The sequence below is a fragment of the Doryrhamphus excisus genome, linkage group LG14 (assembly GCF_037039965.1).
Source record: "Doryrhamphus excisus strain RoL-2023G ecotype Guam linkage group LG14, RoL_Dexc_Guam_v1.1, whole genome shotgun sequence".
NCBI lineage: Eukaryota > Metazoa > Chordata > Actinopteri > Syngnathiformes > Syngnathidae > Doryrhamphus > Doryrhamphus excisus.
Window position 1 is genome coordinate 13,581,343 of NC_136370.1, and position 14,760 is coordinate 13,596,102.

General features: G+C 42.8%; 2 long non-coding RNA genes across 2 annotated transcripts in view; both read right to left on the minus strand.

Moving 5' to 3' along the window:
- Window positions 1-4,001: 4,001 nt before the first annotated feature.
- On the minus strand, window positions 4,002-13,443 carry LOC131140488 (uncharacterized). Its single transcript, XR_009132421.2, has 3 exons — window positions 13,375-13,443; window positions 4,535-4,596; window positions 4,002-4,455 (listed from the first exon to the last, which is right to left on the minus strand). It is a non-coding gene; the product is annotated as an uncharacterized LOC131140488 (long non-coding RNA).
- A 963-nt stretch (window positions 13,444-14,406) lies between these two features.
- The window catches only part of LOC131140489 (uncharacterized), a 53,450-nt gene continuing 53,096 nt past the window's right edge, over window positions 14,407-14,760 (minus strand). The window contains exon 3 of the long non-coding RNA XR_009132422.2: window positions 14,407-14,539. This is a non-coding gene — a long non-coding RNA (uncharacterized LOC131140489). The remainder of the gene's footprint in view (window positions 14,540-14,760) is intronic.

The window sequence follows — 14,760 nt, forward strand, 5'->3', positions numbered from 1 at the left end:
CTCTTATTCTGTACAGGTAATTATGAGCAGCTCCTTCAACATTAATGGCACGGCGCAGGAAAACACAAAACAAAATGACAAGCCGACGTATACGCAGGGCAACTGCATCTACATTGTTCCACACTTGAACCAAGCGTATATTTCTATCAGTCCGCCAGAGAATAACATCCTGTTTTGCGCAGAGGAGGTGTGTCTTACCTTGTCGAGAGCGAGAGAGAGACAGCGAGACAGACAGAGGAGGTTGTCTTTTGTTCACTCCTCTCTCTCTAACTGGTAGTGTTTGACTTCCACCAGCCAGGAGTGGGTAATTCCGGAGCCCTGTGTGAGGTTGTTAGATCACTGAGGCCCAAGACAGCACCGTTCTTTGCAGACCCTTGACAGCAAATATGTGGTAATGATATTGTCTCCTGCTGGGTAATAACACACAATTCAGGCTGCCACATACTGCAGACGCTTGGGGGTGGGGGGAATAGAGGGCAGAGTGAAAAAAAAAAAAAAAAGAAATTATAGTGAAGTACTGCAGAAAATGACAAGAGAAATGTCTTCATCGTCAAGTTGTTCCCGCTGCAGGTCTATGGAGTGGAAACAAATGTTTTATTCATGAGGACACAAAAAAGAATGGCCTCTTTGGACAGGTATGAGCTGATCGGTGAATTTATTTATATTTTATTATCTGTTTGCCTGGATATACCTCAAAATTCATTGTCAAATTCTGAATTCTACCAAAATTTGAGGAGAAAATAATGGGTCAAAGCCTGGATTTTTGACGTCAAGTCACTCAAGTGACGTCACTCAAGTGATATTGGTTCAATGTGCAACAAAAGGTGAACTCTGTGTGGTTTATTTGTACTATATAGACTAATAATAATAGACTATATAATGTACATATTGAAATACAAGTGACATGTAGTATTCTGGTACCTAAGGTGGTGGCAGTAATGACAAAACAAAACATGAAGACATGACTTTACATGACATTACCTTAAGTCAGCCATGGCATGTCCGACATGATGGAGTGAAAAAAGTGCTCCTCTCATTCTGTGTGGAAGTGGTTACCTCACTGGCTTGTTAGCGGCCATCTCTGCAGCATAATAGTTGTGTAATATGTAAAGGTTACTATTGGGGTGCTATTTCTGGAGTGGGTGCTGGAGCCTATCCCAGCTGACTTTGGGCGAAAGAGGCGGGGTACACCCTGGACTGCCAGCCAATCACAGGGCACATATAGACAAACAACCATTCACACTCACATAACTACGCAAATATTAAATGTATTAATATTGAAGGGCTGCACGGTTGACAAGTTGTTGTAGGCCCCACAGCTAGAAGACCCTGGTTCGATTCCCCGCTCTGGCATCTCTGTGTGTGGAGTTTTCTCCGGGTACTCCAGTTTCCTCCCACATTCCAAAAACATGCTGGGTTAATTAGCGACTCCAAATTGTCCATAGGTATGAATGTGAGTTGGCTGACAACCCATCCAGGGTGTACCCCACCTACAGCATGCCATGAATTTCTCATACCAATTTTTCAGCCAACATCAAAAAAATTAGATACATCTGTGACATGACTTTTATTAACGACCATAAGTCATTAAATCAAGACTATTTAAAGAGTATTTACTTTAAAGATATTCCATTCTATTCTGTTTTACAATTAGGAGTGTAAATGAGAATTACTGAATTTATTTTGGCTAAAAGTCCTACCCAAGTAAATGTTAAGCTGTCCTTGAACCATAGCAGCAGAGGCATGGCTTTGGGTGTTTTTGAAAGCTAAGAAGTTTTTTTTTCCTCCTCAGCAATAAGAATGTGTCTTAAGTGGTACTGACACTGAGGAATAAGAGTTGAATACACTGAAAAGGAAGGTTGACCTGTATTTTTTGCCCGGAAACATGTGTATTCTAAATAAATAGCCTGCTGTTATAGACTGGAAAAGACAAAGGAGCCACAGCTTGAGTCCTTACTTAATCCCATTTCAAATTTGACAATAAAACAGTTTAAATTTAGGAGAAAATCTAAAATCATGCCTGAGTATTTTAGTCCTACATTTTTAGTAGTTTTCCAGAGAACGACAACAGCCAACAAATAAAACAATAAAGTGGCCACACAAGGCCCTGCATAATTAGTGTTGTGTCCTCAGCATTTTCCTACCATGGAGACCTTGCATTGTTAACCAGACCACACTGGCAGCATCAACCTTGACCTTTGTGTTGCTCCACTTGGTACTCAGCTTGTAGCTGTCAACACCATCCATCACCGGCCAATCAGGGCCTGGGCTGGGGGGGCGGTCCCCCTGCTGTACTGTGAAATTGTGGCATGTGATCCTTAATGTTGACAAGGCAATGACACAATACATCAAGATTCAGGGGGCGCTCCTCTGAGCTAGTCTATTAGCCCCCTGCTGGGACCCTGGCTAGCTGGACTTATTCCTGGGGATAAGTCGGAATAATGCTTCCATAACACTGGCGGTGTCTGATCAGGCTATACGTTGACCAATTTCAGCAACTAATAATATTTATATTAGCTCAGAATATCAATAGGAAGAACTCAAACAAAATAAAGGACTGCGTCCCGGACATTCAGGGGATTTGACTGAAGATCATTCATTCATTCATTCATTTTCTACCGCTTTTCCTCACGAGGTTCGCTGGGGGTGCTGGAGCCTATCCCAGCTGACTTTGGGCCGAGAGGCGGGGTACACCCTGGACCTTAACATTCATTCATTCATTTTCTATACTGCTTATCCTAACTAGGGTCGCAATAATGCTGGAGCCTATCCCAGCTGACTTTGGGGTGAGAGGCAGGGTACACCCTGGACTTTAACATTCATTCATTTTCTATACCGCTTATCCACACTAAGGTCACAGGACTGCTGGAGCCAATCCCAGCTGACTTTGGGGCGAGAGGCAGGGTACACCCTGGACTTTAACATTCATTCATTCATTTGTTTTCTATACCGCTTATCCACACTAGGGTCGCAGGAATGCTGGAGCCTATCCCAGCTAAGTTTGGGGGGAGAGGCAGGATACACCCTGGACTGGTCATCAGCCAATCACAGGGCACATATAGACAAACAACCATTCACACTCACATTCATACCTATGGACAATTTGGAGTGGCCAATTAACCTAGCATGTTTTTGGAATGTGGGAGGAAACCGGAGTACCCGGAGAAAACCCACGCATACACGGGGAGAACATGCTAACTCCACACAGACATGGCCGAGGGGGGAATTGAACTTGGGTCTCCTAGCTGTAAGGCCTGCGTGCTAACCACTTGTTCGCCATGCAGCCTCTATATTTTAATAGTGATTAAAAAAAGCCAAAGGTAGGGGTTTAATATAGCGATAGTTTGATATACAGATATTTTGTCACATCCCTATTTGGGTGATGTCATTTCCCAGCATGCCCTTTGGTGGCTGAAGTTTGGAGTTGGTAATTATTCCCCTTAGCTGTTACATGCTGTGCTGTCCTATTTCTTGCGTGTGTTAGCACGACGTGTTCTGTTCTGTTCAGTCCCGGGTCTCCCGCACCTCTTGCCTAAAGACAGCTGGGATAGGCTCCAGCTCACCCCTGACCTTTTAAAGGGTGAGCAGCGGAAAATGCATCATAGCATACTGTATCATAACAAAAGTCATTCATTCATTCATTCATTTTCTACCGCTTATCTTCACGAGAGTCGTGGGGGGTGCTGGAACCTATCCCAGCTGTCTTTGGGCGAGAGGCGGGGTACACCCTGGACTGGTCGCCAGCCAATCACAGGGCACATATAGACAAACAACCATTCACACTCACATTCATACCTACAATTAATCTTGCATGGTTTTGGAATGTGGGAAAAAAAAACGGAGTACTCGGAGAAAACCCACGCATGCACGGGGAGAACATGCAAACTCCACACAGAGATGGCCGAGGGTGCAATCGAACCCTGGTCATCCTGGCTGTGAGGTCTACGCGCTAACCACTCGACCACCGTGCCGCCTAACAAAAGTCATATTACATAGTAATTTGAGTGACTGGTCTGGGTCAACTGCGTAATATTGATATACCGGCAGTGCATTGAAGTACATATTGTATTAGTTAGCTTAGTTTGTGTAAATGTTGACTTCAGCTGGTGTTTCCGAAGTGTGCAGGATGTTTGTTTTTTTTTTTTACTTTAAGAGGTGTTGTATGTTCCTGAGTGTACCTTCCGTGTCTGTTATTGTGTGCAGTGCTCATGCAGTCAGGTAAGCTTCTCTAATTGCTGCGAGATGCATTAGCACTCAGCCGCCTCTCCCTCTCTCTGCCTGCGCCTTTGTTTTTCCCCCTCAGTGGCAGTCTGCGGGCCAGAAGACAATCAGAGCAGAAGGGTCATTTTCTGCAAGAGCTCACCTCCCTCCTGCAAGCAACGTCCCTGACAGCCTCACGCTCGGCGGGAGCCCTAAATTAACACTTGACGTCTGCAAGGCTCAGCCCTGATGAGGCTGCAGAGAGACAAAATGTCAGAAAACAAACACTCTATCATTTTTGCTTCATTTCCTCCGACACTGGAGAAACACTCACCTGGAGGGCTGGAGGGGGGATGTGGTGACACTCAGCTTTATCTGTTGCTGTGGATCTGCTGCCTTTGGGCAGAGGAGAGCAATTGTGATGAATAAGGAGGGGTGTTGAGTAGAAACCGCTAATTGTGTAATTGCCATGACTGGCTTCTGATTTAACCTCTTTGGGGGAAAAATATACATTTTTTTAATCAATAAGAAACAAGACCATGAGTTCACAATGTACATGAGAACTTTGACCAAAAATTCATTTTGTTCCAGATTCTCAGTTCTAGATGCAAACTGTAGCCCTCCTAAAAACCTGTCAGCCGATATAAATGTTTTAATCGTGATTAATCACAAGATTAATTAAAAATAATGTTTGATTTAATATACATTCATTCATTCATTTTCTATCGCGTATCCTCACTAGGGTCATGGGGGTGCTGGAGCCTATCCCAGCTGTTTTTGGGCGAGAGGCGGGGTACACCTTGGACTGGTGGCCAGCCAATCACAGGACACATATAGACAAACAACCATTCACACTCACATTCATACCTATGGACAATTTGGAGTCACCAATTAACCTAGCATGTTTTGGAATGTGGGAGGAAAACCACGCATGCACGGGGAGAACATGCAAACTCCACACAGAGATGGCCGAGGGTGGAATTGAACTCGAATCTCCTAGCTGTGAGGCCTGCGTACTAACCACTCATCTGCTGATTTAATATACATGGTTTTTGTATTTTATATTTATCAAGAGAAATACAGTATTTTCCAGAATCAGACTCCACAATACTTCTGCATTGAAACGTTCTCTCAAAAGCAGTAGAACATTGGTCAAACTATCACAGAAAATAATATCCTAAAAAACATCCCCCACTTTAAGCAACTCAACAATATTGCCTGATCTTTCACACAAATCAACAAAAATCTAACATTTATTCCCTCTAAAACATCTTAGAGTCAGTAGTAGTTCTTATATATGTGATAATACAGAAAAATATACAGGAAACATTTACTACTGTTTAAAAAAAGCCCACAATGTTTACATGTTAATGTCTTCATGCTGCACTAATAATTAAATAACTAAAAATGTTGAACTTTGTTTGCCAGTCCTTGAACACACCGTAGTTGCTCTGAGATGCAAAAATAATACTTATATATTACATATAAACCTAATGGTGAGCACCTCTACATTTATAATTTTAAATGCATATACTAAGTGTGGGGCGGCACGGCGGTCTAGTGGTTAGCGCGCATACCTCACAGCTAGGAGACCAGTGTTCAATTCCCACCCTCGGCCATCTCTGTGTGGAGTTTGCATGTTTTCCCCGTGCATGCGTGGGTTTTCTCCGGGTACTCCGGTTTCCTCCCACATTCCAAAAACATGCTAGGTTAATTGGCGACTCCAAATTGTCCATAGGTATGAATGTGAGTGTGAATGGTTGTTTGTCTATATGTGCCCTGTGATTGGCTGGCGTACCCCGCCTCTCGCCCGAAGACAGCTGGGATAGGCTCCAGCCCCCCTCGTGAGGAAAAGCGGTAGAAAATGAATGAATACTAAGTGTGTGATGTACAGTGGAACCCTGGTTAGCATCATTAATCCAATCCAGGAGGAAACTCGACAAGAAAACAGAAAACCTTACATTAAAGATGTAACTGCTCTCAATGGTTGGTTCTCTATGGTTACTTGCCCTATAAAGGGTTAAGAACCACATCCATGACGTTGTAATGACCGTAGAGCTATTCTCCTCAACACGAGACAATATACCATCCAATTTTGTAACTCTTATTATAGAGTCAAACTACTAAATTTGTTGGTTTTGAAAAACATTATTTTTTGTTCACATCAAAAACCCTCCTAATTATTCTTTAGTTGTTATAAGCATGACACTAGGACTCAAAGATGTCGTGTTTATGATACGATTTGAAGCCTACTTCACACACGGTGCCCCCCGGCGAGTTTGGAAAAGCACCAACATCTATTTTATTATCTGCTCTATCTCTGTGCAGAGTTTATTTGTTTACAGGAGAGGGACTGGAGGTTTGGTGATCTGAGCAAATTGCAGTAGAAAGTACTTCAGATGGCAATGACTGTAATTAGTGTGCTCTTAAATATGGAACGCTCTCCTAATGTTTTTGTTTATATGGAGCAGCTGATCTGTGACTCGGCGCGGGGGCGTCCCACAGGCAGGTTAAAATCACTTGTCATGCCAGAGATCATCATTATGAGCTTCCAATTGTCCGTGGTGAGGAAGAATCCACACAGCACACGCAGGGCCGACACTCTTTACACTGTCCTGTGATGGAGGTTTGTGGATACTTTTGTTTTCCAGAGTGGATCACGTAAACATGTCACTCTGATTATGAGTACATGATCCCTCATCTTATCTTATCTTATCTTAATCTACACTGAATCATACTGTGAGCCTGATCTACTAAAGGTTTGCATTGATAAAACCTGATAGCATGTGCAAAACTGCTCTACTAAGAGGATGTTGATGTCAAATTAGCGAAATGGCACTGCTAATCCATTTTCATATACAAATAGAATGTGATTTAGCATACTTGAAACCTGTTTGTAGTTGGTTTTAGTCTGGATTTCACTTGGTTATGCAGCTATCTAACAAATATTTTTTTGCTAAATACGTACAATTTCAACATGATGAGGCTCATTCATTCATTCATTCATTTTCTACCGCTTTTTCCTCACAAGGGGGGTGCTGGAGCCTATCCCAACTGTCTTTGGGCAGGAGGCAGGGTACACACTGGATTGGTCGCCAGCCAATCACAGGGCACATATAGACAAACAACCATTCACACTCACATTCATACCTATGAACAATTTGGAGTCGCCAATTAACCTAGCATGTTTTTGGAATGTGGGAGGAAACCGGAGTACCCGGAGAAAACCCACGCATGCACGGGGAGAACATGCAAACTCCACACAGAGATGGCTGAGGGTGGAATTGAACACTGGTCTCCTAGCTGTGAGGTCTGCGCGCTAACCACTAGACCGCCGTGCTGATGATGAGGCTCATAATCTACTAAATCTACTTTACTCAGTAAAACATGTACTATATATTAATTGACAAAGTACACAGATATAGTATTATTATGGTGATGTCATGTTTTTGCGCTGGAGTTCACAAGTGTGTTTATTTGCATTCTCCGCCAAGACCTTGTTTTTTTTTTTTTTTACACCCACTCTGCTCTCCCAAACTCCATGGTGACAACCAGCACCAGGATCCTCATTTAAACTCCCACTAATAGCTTTTTTTATTTTTTATTTTGCTGATGTAATTCCGCTCTCGTTATTTGGGATCATAATAGATCAAGGCCATGTATGTTCCATGATGACACTTATTAAGTCAAATCAATTTAACTAGTGAGCTCAGTCAGTATGTGATTGTATTTCACAAAGTCCAGGTAAATTAAAATTCTGATTAAATTCAGTATCGCCTGCGTCGGCATCTCCATTACATGTCATGAAACAATTGAGATGTTATCATGAATTAAAGTGGTGGACCTAATTTAAAATATGCGAATCAGCGCAATGAAACAATTAACCGTCACAGTAGCTGTGAAATACAATTGATCAAACTGGTAACCGGATTCAGGAGCAGGAAATGCCGGACTAAAGAGTTCTTGAGAAAGATGGAGAGGCTGGTGAAGAGGAGCCACGAAAGGAGCAAAGAGGAAACAGGAAGTTGGGACACATTGAATACAGGGTGCCATGGTAATCAGGTGACAGTGTGACAAAGTTGTGCTTGTTAAAATGGAAATCTTCCAGGAGCCCCCCCCCCTCCTTTTCCCAATGAGTCCATAGAGCATTGCAAACGCTAAGCTCCGGCATGTGAAGTGGCAACACTTGAGATGGTGGAAGTGACAACATCTTAACATAAGCTGGAGGGCGAGGGAGAGTGAACGTCACTGCAAACCCCCAACCAACTTCTCATCATCTTTGCTTTCGTCACTTTCTCTGGGTCACCCGTCTCACCCGTCTCACCCGCCCTTACCCAAAAGGGCACACAGCAACCCTGATATCCCAGAATGTAAAATACTTCCATGTCAGATGAGGGTCCCTGCAATGATTCCCAAAGTAAAAAACAAAAGAGGAATCTGTTGGTGTTTCACTGTCCATCCACTTTGAGCTATAGGTGGCTCCAAGCAGAACTGGATGCATGTAATCCGTCCAAATCCAGCCTCTTCCGAGGAGTGTTAAACCAGGAATGTTCTGTGCGGGTCACTGGATTAGACAGAATTCATGGTGGTAGCTTGGCTTGAGAGGTGGAATTAGAGGAGTATGGAAAAAGGGAGAGGAGTCTCAACTTGGTTTTGTATTAAAATGAGCTAACCAGGTGGTCTCCCTACCCAAAAATGGACACAGTGTGTCAAGTAATCTGAAAAGCCCCCGGGTGTTTGTCCCTCATTGGACAGAGGCCTGGTAAAAAGAGAGAGCGAGGGAGTGAAAGAAAGAGGGAGAAGGGTGGGATGGAGGCCGGCCATTGAGGTCTCAGTGAAATGTCTGTCAGGCTTGGTTTACCACAATCACAGTAGTGATTAGCCCCCTTTTGATGACAGGTTTAGTTTTCTGTCCATTGGCAAGAAAGTGAGAATGGACAAGGGGGTGGTAGGTGGGGGGGGGTGGGTGTTTCAGGGAGTGGGGTTACTTTACTTTGGGAGACTTTGGGGGTGGGCGTTTACACACTGTTGCAAGAAAAAGGGTGGGGTTAGGATGGGGGGCGTTAAGGAAAGAGGCGGGGGCGGGTGTATTAATGTCGTGTACCGGGGAGCTCCTACGTAATTTCCCAGCGGGTCGTGGGGTCAGGTTTGTATTTAGTTAGTGGTAATGATCTCGTTAGGGATCTGAATGGACCACCGTCTAAGCCCATTGAGAGGAGCGAGTGTGTCTCCCCATCCCCCACCTCTGCCTGCCTTGTGTGGGCTTACACAGCCCGTGAACTGTGATTAATGGACTTCCAGGGCTTAATAACTTGCAAAACAGTATTAAACAAGGGAGGCCCCGGGACAATCGAAGAGGCTACCCAGGCGGAGTAGGAGGTGGCTGTAAACAGCGCCCGGCAACAATTGCAATGCATGGAATTAACTGAAACGGGCCACTCACAATGCTACAGCTGGCTAGTGGCGGGGAGCCAGGCCTGGGAGAAAAAGCTTCACTGATGCTTCCAGGTGGCCCAGAGCTGGCCCGGTCTTTTCAGTTTTGTAAGTGTTAAAAAATAGAAGGGGAGAAAGGCTACATTTGTGATGGGGAGACAGTGAGAGGAAGCCATTGAGAAGAGACAAGAAAGAGATTAAAGAGCACAGAAGAGTGATAAGCAGATAATGGGGGAACACATTCAATGGAACAAGTAATCCTTGACATGCAAGCACAAATATGAAGCCTTTTGTCTCTTGTCTCTAATTCAAGCTTGAATTTGCACTGTGGCAAAAAACTAGAAGGAGCAATCCACATAAATAAGTACACAGACAGATAAAACACACTCATGGGTCTAAGTGCACACCAATAACATTTCATCACCCCTTCCGCCTGCATGGTGGATTCTTTTTTTTTTTCCACCCATGTGCCCTCTTGTGTTCAAACAGCATGGAGTCATGATGTGTTCAGACCACCCTCCACTTTACTCTTGTATAGCCTTTTATTTTTATACACGCACCAATTTGCACCGATGTTGTGCATCTTGGACACACACACGCACACAGACAAAAAAAAAAAGGGAAATGCTTTACTGTTTTGCCTTGAATGTGCAATTAGGAGTAACATGTTTGCTCGTCTGTGGCCGAGTGGTTAGCATGTAAGCCACACAGCCAGGAGATCCGGAAAACTTGGGTTCGATTATAAATTCATTCATTAATTCATTTTCTACCGCTTTTCCTCACAAGGGTCGCAGAGGGGGGTGCTGGAGCCTATCCCAGCTGTCTTCGGGCGAGAGGCAGGGTACACCCTGGACTGGTCGCCAGCCAATCACTGGGCACATATAGACAAACAACCATTCACACTCACATTCATACCTATGGACAATTTGGAGTCGCCAATTAACCTAGCATGTTTTTGGAATGTGGGAGGAAACCGGAGTACCCGGAGAAAACCCACGCATGCACGGGTAGAACATGCAAACTCCACACAGAGATGGCCGAGGGTGGAATTGAACCCTGGTCTCCTAGCTGTGAGGCCTGCACGCTAAACAATACACCGCCATGCCGCCCCGATTATAAATTAAATTTAAAAAAAAAACATGCTAGGTTAATTAGCGACTCCAAATTGTCCATAGGTATGAATGTGAGTGTGAATGGTTGTTTGTCTATATGTGCCCTGTGATTGGCTGGCGACCAGTCCAGGGTGTACCGCGCCTCTCGCCCAAAGACAGCTGGGATAGGCTCCAGCAATCCCCGCGAGGATACGCGATAGAAAATTAATGAATGAATGTATATTAAATCAAACATTATTTTTAATTAATCTTGTGATTAATCACGATTAAAACATTTATATCGGCTGACAGGTTTTTATGAAGGATAAGGTTTGCATCTAGAACTGAGAACCCGGAAAAAAATGGATTTTTGGTTGCCCATGAAAGAGTCAAAAAGTCAGTTGGGATAGGCTCCAGCATCTAATGAATGAATTGAACGAATGTTTGCTAGTGTTTGAGAGGACTGGCTTTAAAAACAATTAGAATTTTTTTTTTTTTTACCATTATGTTTACAAAATGATGTTACAAAAGTCCCATTTTTATATTCTGTGTATGAATACATACTTGAAGCTAAGCTGTTGGAGTTGTTTGAGTGTTTGTCTTCTCTTAACTATGTCTCATCTCCAAACGTGTGACACGGGGGTCATCCTAATCTTCTTTTTGTGCAGATTAGAGACGATCCGCACAAAAGCTCACTCCGGCATAAGAAGTGCAATATGTCTCCAAAAATATTTGCCCAAACCCTTTACCGAATCAGCAGCTGAGAGGTAATTGAGAACCAGTCTGAGGGTCCCCCTAAGTTGAGGAGAAAGACAATACTAAAATATGCTAATTTGATTTAAAATTCAAAAATGAAAATAAAAGAATTTTCAATATTTTTTTAATAACGTATCAGTGGAAAAATATGACAATTTTATCATATTAATGTAATGTGTGTATTATTAAGCCACTCGCGGTCCATGTTGCCGTGTTATCCGTGTATCTGTCGCTCTCTCGGGACAGCAGCTGCTGCTGTCACCCCCTCCCATCCCTATCCAGATTTACACTCTCATGCTTGTGGGAGCAAAGGCGGCCATGGGGGTCTTGGCCCTGACGAGGCCGAGAGGGGATCGACCGCTGCGTTAAGCCTCTGCCTCCCGTTCTCCCTCCCCACCTCATCGCGTCATGAATAATGGAAGAGAAAAATACATTTATCTTTTAATAGCCTCACCTCCCCCATCCCCCCCATCCCACCCTCCCTCGGTGAGAGCGTTCAGTCTGGCCCGTATAGCGCCACGGCGCAGGGCTGAGGGTTCTGAACGCCCCACCACAGCCGTGATTGTCTCTGCTCCTTTTGAAGTAAGGTGCTTCTTAGTGTCCTAGAGATGGGTAATCAGGCTTGATTTTGGAAGGGTCAGGTCACCTTCTGAAGGGAGTGTGTGTGTGTTTGTGTGTGTGTTGGGGTTGAGGGGGGTGTGTTCACCCCCAAGTTCAACTTAGGAGGATTGTGAAAGAATTACTGTAATTTCATCATGGCTGTGTTTGGAATTTAAGACTGGAGTGAAGACTTTGTTCATGAAACTGTAGCAGTGATGTGTACATCTGGCATAAATCTTATTTTTCATCTTTGTCAATGCAGTTGTTAGTGAGCAAGATGTTGGAGCAAGAGGTGGAGCATCATCCCAGGAAGGACCCATTCAATTTTACTGCAGAAGTGAATGAATAATACATTATTTGAAATGATAAAATATATGCACATAAAGGAGGTGTGTGTGTGTGTTAGTTGCCAACCACCTGAAAATAATATTGACACATTGCTGGCAAGTTTGTGTGGAACGATTTTTATACTGTTTGACTTACAAATGCGTCATGAGGTTAATAAAACGGTTCAATAATTGATTTTTACTGCAAAATAACAAACTATTTTGAGTTCTCAATAAGGGACGAAGTTGTGATGGGAATATTTACAGTCTTTTGCAACTATGTTTTTATTTCAGGCGTTCTCTTTCTATAAGAAATCTATTTTTTCCACAACAATTTTAAGAAATCTATTTTTTCCACAACAAACTCAATGTGTACTTTTGCTTCAAAACTGATATCATTTAGTTTTCTAAGGGACAGTTGGCAACCCTACAGTAACTATGAATGTGTACAATTCGGTTCTGATGTCAACTAGAAATGTAACCTTGAACCTGCCCAGATTTTGTGAGCCACATTTGCATTAATATTTCAGGTCAAGTCACTGGCCTCAAAATATGATGCGAATATGAGTTTGACACCTCTGGACTATGGGAAAACCTAGTTCAATAATGAATATTCTTGTTATAATAATTCCAACCAATCATATTTTACTTTGAAGAAGTAAGAATTGAAGAAAAGTTGTCTAATTTTAAGATAATTTGGGTTGTTTTTGCAGTGAAGGACTAGGAATGGATGGATCACACTGGACGTTCCATCAACATTGCATCCTATTGACACAACATCCTAAATTCATCAGATATATATCTCAACACACACACACAGAATCTGGAGAAAGTGTGGTAAATCGGAAGAGGAAAAGTTGTTCCTGGTATAAAAATTGCTTTTTACATTGAAAAAGGACATTGTCAAGGAAAAAACTCCCACTGGCTCCAAAGACATTAATGCATCATAATGTGTGAAATAACATCACCTGTCCCTGTTTGACTTGCTTCTTTATCTTCTTTTATCCTTTTTGCTTTGCATCTGCATGCATGCAATCTGAGGAAAGAAGACAAGTGCAGTTGGGTGCCTGAAATATGTTGAGCTGAGGCTCAAACTGCTCAGGCCGCTGCACCTTCAGTGAAATAAACACAGAGAAGGACGGACGCTACAGCTGGGATTCTATTGCACTGTGTTTTTAGAATGAATTCATTTGAACATGAAATCCTTTCGATTTGCTTTAGGATGAAGTCAGTGTTTAAAAAGGTTGGGTGAGCTGCAAGCTATGGTGCAGGATTTCCATGCTACTGCTACTGAGCATGCTGTGCTTTGTTTGAATAAAACTCACATACAAAAATACAAAATTTCAACTTTAAAAAATAATGCACGACACACAATAAAAATAATGAATTGAACTTGTTAGATTTTTTAAATTTTAATTATTGTTAATTTAATTGTTAATTTAATTTAAAAAATAAAAATAATAATTTTAATTATTGTTGTATTCTATTTTTAATTAATTATTTGTTATATTTAGCAATTCATTGTTAGATTTGTGTGTATTTATGCATTTTATAAAATTTTATTTTGCTGAAGAAATCAGTAATTCATCTCTACAGGCTCATAGTGGGGGGGGTCTATGGTGAATCCGCTTCAATGACTAAAAATAGTTCCTTGACCAATGGAAACCAACACATGACTGCAAACAAATAAGAACAAAATAAAGTGCTCTATTAAAATAGAGCCTATTTTTTTCTTCAAAATTTCTAAATAATAAATTATTGTCACAATTGTCATTTGTGACATGTAAGTCTTTAAGTTGTAATCAGCTTATCATGCAAAAAAAAACCTGAAAGAAACAAAACCTTGTCAGAAACACTGAAACTGACATGCCTTTATCAGCCAACAATAACAGGTTGAAGCACACACTTGCCCAACATGAACTGTCCTCCTCCCCCTCTCCTGACACACACACACACACACACACACACACACACACACACACCAAACCCCTCTTACCCACCACTCCCCAGCACCCAAAGACTTCAAGCAGCACTGAGCTTGCGTCGCTTGCCCAGTGTTGGGGATGAGGCCTCGCTAGCCGTGGCCGACGACGCTGGGTTCCGGCCAGCATCTCCTCAGCTCCATACTCTCCTCTGCGGAAGACAGAGAGCCTGAAAGCACCATTTATCATCACTTGTGTGGGCAGCATCACCACGGCAACGCTCTGGCTGGCAAATGCCACCGCTGTGAATACTAATGAGGCTCTTGGCAGGCCTGCGTTGGCGTCAGTGGGTCCTGGATTGTACTATATGTGTGTTTGTGTGTGCAGGAGCGAGGGCTTGGCTCTGGGAGGGCCACAGTAGAGGTAAACAGT